The sequence below is a fragment of the Mesoplodon densirostris genome, chromosome 2 (genome assembly GCF_025265405.1).
Source record: "Mesoplodon densirostris isolate mMesDen1 chromosome 2, mMesDen1 primary haplotype, whole genome shotgun sequence".
NCBI lineage: Eukaryota > Metazoa > Chordata > Mammalia > Artiodactyla > Ziphiidae > Mesoplodon > Mesoplodon densirostris.
Window position 1 is genome coordinate 117,302,854 of NC_082662.1, and position 6,135 is coordinate 117,308,988.

Here is a 6,135-nt window from a genome sequence, read left to right on the forward strand (position 1 = left end):
TGTTTTTCTAGCAAAAAGTTTGTATATATCCTGTCTCCTCCCTTACCTCTTCGGAGCAGTTCCTCAGAGCTATCTGAGAGGCTGTCTTCTGGGTGGTAGTCCTCAGTAAGTTTCTTAATAAAACTTAATTCTCAACTTTTACGTTGTGCATTTATCTTTCATTTGACACTTGCTATTTGTCTCTGAACCCCAAGTGGAAGCAGAGACAGAAGCTCCTTGGTCTTCCCTGGCTGACATTAGGAACAGAGGCCCCTGTCCCAGTCCAACCCATCTACTCACCCAGGATCAGTAGTAGCAGCCACAGAAACATGGGGACCTGGCCTGGCTGAAGGCAGGGAAAGTCTGTCTCACCACAAGCCAGGCTTATTTCTCTCCCACGAAAGAGGACAGAAGGGAGGTACTCAGATGAGATCTGTTAAGAGTTAGAAAAGGGGAAGTAAAATAATCAAATCTTGCGTTAAGTTCTGAAAAATTAACACAACCTTCCGAAATGTGGTTTGTATTTTAACACCGGCAGTTGTTCAGTTTTAGATATTGACAGTTATCTTCCAGCAGCTCAACTCTCTCTGGAGAAATGTCTCCAAGGCTGTGCTGGGTTCTCTGAAATGCCACGCTATAGATTTGCTAGATTCAAATAACTTTTTTTCCATTTTTCAAATGGAAAAACCCTTTCATTACCTTGAAGTCATATGACATCTGGTTCTGCATAAGGCTCCTAATATAGACATACCTGGTGACTGTGGTGTCCTGCTATGTTTTATGGTGTAAGTCACAAAAAGTCAAAGGGTCAAAGCAGACGTGAAAGCCTTTTGACCTTACATAAACTGGCACGAAGTTGAGGAGGAAAAATTTTTAAAAATTCACCAACAACAAAAGGAGCTGCCCCTAAATTCCTCCCAGATTTGTGCAAATTAGGAGATAAAAGAACAAGCAGGGCTTCCTTGGTGGCGCAGTGGTTGAGAGTCCACCTGCCGATGCAGGGGACACGGGTTCGTGCCCCAGTCTGGGAGGATCCCACATGCCGCGGAGCAGCTGGGCCCGTGAGCCATGGCCGCTGAGCCTGCGCGTCCGGAGCCTGTGCTCCGCAGCGGGACAGGCCACAGTGGTGAGAGGCCCGCATACCAAAAAAAAAAAAAAAAGAACAAACATTAGGTAGGAAACTGTTTGTGCCCCATCTCAGCCTATAACCAGTGCTGTGCCTGGGCAGGCCCTTGTGATTCTGATTATGATTGCAAGACACCCTCAGCAATAACCACGAAGAAACTTTGGGAAAAAAAGGAGTTTATTACTCACAGGTCCTGGAAAGCACATGGCACACCTGGGGCTACACTGGGCTGGGGTTCTGCCTTTATTGGGGTGGAGGGTGGGGCTTAGTGTTTTGAGGGCTCACTCTTTATTGGTGAATTTAAAATGTAAAAGCCAGAAGTTAAAGCACAGGAAGAGAAAAAAACAAGAGGCCCAAATGGTCAGTTACCAAAATCAACCAATATCTCTAAAACAAAGGAGCCTGGGGGCAAAGGAGGGCGGTGGGGTGGGCTTTGGTGGTGCCTTTTATCTAATGGCTGGCAATGTGTTTATTCAAAGTAGCTCTTTGAAGTGGGTGCCTCAGCAATCAAAGCTTAAGTCAGGCACTTGCATTATGAAAGAAAGAACAACTGCTAGGGCTCATACTACAGAACCTCTGTCTTTAAAGACAGAGCCCTTATCAGAGAGGCCTTCCCTGGCCTTGCAATCAAAGAGGTCTCACCTGATTATTTTCTGTTTCAAGCCCCTGTATGCTTTTTTTTTCATAGCATTTATCATTATTTGTAATTATTTCCTCTATTTTCTTGTTTGTTTTTACGTCTTCTCCTCAGCTGTCATTCAAGGGCCCATGTTTATCTTACCCACTGTTGTATCCCTTGTACCTCTACCAATTCTCCCTTGCAGGGAGGCATTAAATAAGTATTTTTTGAGAAACTATGGAAAACTCTGGACCAGGGTTTCTTGACATTTATTTCATTAGCATTTCCCTAAGGGGCCTTTTCAGATTTTTTTTTCTAGCCACGCTCCTCTTCTATGAAACATTAATAGCACAGATATGCTGTATGTATATATATATACATAAAAAGTAAGATTTTTTTTTCACCTCCACAAGGACCAATTTTTGCTGCTTTGAGGGTGATATCACCTCTGTTGGGAATGCATGCTCGAGACATAGAGACAGACCATTCTCAGCAATCTAACTACCAGGATAGAAAGTTATGACCATTCAAAAACATCTTTGTATTAGAAACAGAAACCTCTGATCAAGTTTCCCTTCTTTGTGGAGGCTATCCTGAGGCTATAATGGAAAGAAGTCCTCTTCTTTAACCAGAAGGCATTCTATTCTTCCCCCCCCCCATGACAGTTACCAAATTTTGTTTTTCTGTATGCATTTATGTGATTGTATGATGTTCCTTTCTCTCCTTAGACTGTAGTATCACAGGGCTGTAAAGAGTTTGGTGTGTTCTCCATCATGTTTTCTTTCTTTTCTTCCTTCCTTCTGTACCTTATTTCCTCCTACACCCTTTCCTCCCTTCCTTTCTTTTTTTATTGTAGAAAGAACACTTAACATGATATCTACCTTCTTACCAAATGTTTCATTATACAATACATTGTTGTTGACTATAGATACAATGTTATACAGCAGAGCTCTAAAGCTTAACTTAATCTTGCTTAACTGAAACTTTACGCCATTTCCTCCTCCTGGCAACCACAGTTCCACTCTGATTCTATGAATTTGACTATTTTAGATAGCTCATGTAAGTGGAATAATGCATTGTTTGTTTGCTGTGACTGGCCTATGTCACAACATAATTGTCCTCATGGTTCATCCATGTTGTCACATGTTGCAGAATTTCCTTTCTTTTTTAAGGCTGAGTAGTTTTTCATTGTATGTACATATAACAGGGCAGAGCCAATCCTGACTCCATGTTGGATCTGTTTCTTTACTTTAACCTTTGCTTCTTGTTGCTTTTGTTCACTAAAATGACACTGTGTGTATATAATGGCCTGTCTCCGGGAACCCTGCCCCTCTGCCTGGATGTTAAACCAAAGTGCCTTTGTTTAGGGAAGCATCCTGATCCTGTCCACCTGTGAACAGCTGCAAGAAAGAAGAAATTAGCATGTCCCTTCTCTGAGGCTGGCCATTCCAGAAGATATTTGCAAGCCTTATGGCCTTTTTATTTTACTTCCTCACCTCCTCCCACCCTCTGTTCTATAAAAGAAACTGACATCCAGACCCCAATAAGATGGGTGTTTTTAGACACTAGTCTGCCAGGTTTCCAAATAAAGTCATTATTCTTTGCCTCAACACCTTGTCTCCTGATTTATTGGCCTGTCGTGCAGCGAGCAGAGGGAGCTTGGACTCAGTAACATACATAACATGTTTTCTTTCTTTTTTTTTTTTTTTTTGCGGTACGCGGGCCTCCCACTGCTGTGGCCTCTCCCGCCGCGGAGCACAGGCTCCAGACGCGCAGGCCCAGCGGCCATGGCTCACGGGGCCAGCCGCTCCGCGGCATGCGGGATCCTCCCGGACCGGGGCACAAACCCGCGTCCCCTGCATCGGCAGACGGACTCTCAACCACTGCGCCACGAGGGAAGCCCACCATGTTTTCTTTATCTATACATTTATTGATGGACAGTGAGGTTTCTTCCACATCATGGTTATTGCACATAGTGTTTTAATGAACATAGCAGTGCTAATATCTCTTCAAGATCCTGATTTCAATTATTTTGGATGAAAACACAGAACTGGGATTGGTGGATCATACAATAGTTCTATCTTTAATTTTTGTTAGAAACTTTATACTGTTTAATATAGATGCTGTATCTTATAGATTAATAAATGATGCCTTACTAAAATTGGTGAAACTTATAAGGGGAAAATAAAGTGAGGAGGTGCAACAAAGTCAGGTTTAAGCCTCTGCAGTCAGGAAAATATGGATTCTGGTCTTAGCTCTACCCTCTACTGACTGTGTGAACATGGCAAACTACTTCCCCAAGATTGTTAACCATGGGCAATATCACACACTTAAAATATACGTTTCTTTTTTATAATTCCAGATAATATGTGTAAGTTTTCCATACATAATAGACCCAATAATTAGTCATTGGTAACATATTTTGGCTAGTATAATATTAGTAGGGGTCAGTATGATATATCATTTGGAGGTATTCTCTAAGTTTTGTGTCTTAAAAATTATATATTACAAAGAGATATAGTTATGCTGAAAAGGCTAAAAACATAACACCTTTATAAAGTGTTGGTTATAAAAGGTGGATGCATTTATGCTTCCAGTAATGATAGAAGAAGAAACTGAACTAACCTTTCTTCTGAGGATCACTAGAAATGCTGGGTGAAATTCTTTTAAAAGTCTCTTTCAAGGTACTGAAGAGATAATAAGACAGTGAAGAATTCTGAGACACGATTAGAGAAGAAACGAGCTCACGGAGGAAAAACCTGGCTTCTGAAACCTTATTTAAAAGGGCACTTGCGGGGCTTCCCTGGTGGCGCAGTGGTTGAGAGTCCACCTGCCGATGCAGGGGACACGGGTTCGTGCCCCGGTCCGGGAGGAACCCACATGCCGTGGAGCGGCTGGGCCCGTGAGCCATGGCCGTTGAGTCTGCGTGTCCGGAGGCTGTGCTCCACAATGGGAGAGGCCACAGCAGTGAGAGGCCTGCGTACCGCAAAAAAAAAAAAAAAAAAAAAGGGCATTTGCCAAGTCTAGAAAGGGCAGCAGGGAGGCTTGTGCTTTAACACAGTCCTGTGGGGTTGGGAGACATGGACTGGTATTCATGTTGATGTGTGTGGAAATGTTTAAAATATGATTGTAAAATTAAAAAGAATAAAATACTGCCATTTGCAGCAACATGGATGGATCTAGAGAATACTTAGCTTAGTGAAACAAGTCAGGCAGAGAAAGACAAATACTATATGATATCAGTTACATGTAAGTAATCTAAAAAATAATACAAATGAATGTTAATACTGATTCCTGGATGCTTTGGGAGGAAGTACAATTACCAAATGTGACTGGGGTTTATTACTGCCAGAGAATGTGCCAGACTGCCTCTTATCTTTCCAAACCATGGGTCCAAAGGTACAGTCAGACTAGGTGGTTAATCCCGGCATCAGAGATAATTATGGGATAGACATTGTTATGGTAATGGATATGATGCAGGTTATATTGTATATATTCAAACAAATTTCAAAAATCATCAAAATTATCAGTTATACAGAAACATATTTGCATACTTCTAACAACAACAAAAAAAAACCCTCAGCAATACATGCAAAAGAAGAACAAGGAAATTCAGATAACAGCAAATATTTTTCCTACATGCATTGTTGACTACGTATTGCTGCAATACTTGATATATATTCCTGACAGAAAGAAAATCCATTTAGCAGGTGAACTATTTTTATGCTAATTTTACAAATGAGATAACTGAGGCACAGGCCACTTAAAGAATTTTCTCAGATCAAAAAGAACTGGTGTTGAACTGGGCGATTGGGATTGACATGTATACACTGATGTGTATAAAATTGATGACTATTAAGAACCTGCTGTATAAAAAAATAAATTCAAAAAAAATAAAAAATTAAAACTATTATTTAAAAAAAAATACAAATGAATAAATATACAAAACAGAAACAGACTCACAGACATAGAAATCAAACTTATGGTTACCAAAGAGGAGACAGAGACAAGTAGGGAGGGATAAATTAGAAGTATGGGATTAACATATACAAACTATGATACATAAAATAGATAAGCAACAAGAGTTTACTGTATAGCACAGGGAATTATATTCAATATCTTGTAATACCTTATAATGGAATATGATCTTCAAAAAAAACCCCAGAAACAGAACCAAATCACTGTGCTGTACACCTGAAACTAATGCAATATCGTAAATCAACTATACTTCAATAAAAAATATATATATGGCTGTAAAATTTTTGACAGTTCCTCAGTTTAGAGGTGGAGTCTATACTCCCTCCCCTTGTATCTGGACAAGTTTGTTAGGCGCTAAGACCAAATAAAACTGTGGTGGAAGTGATACTGTAATTTTTGAATTAGTTGATGAGATGTTGTAGATTCACTATCA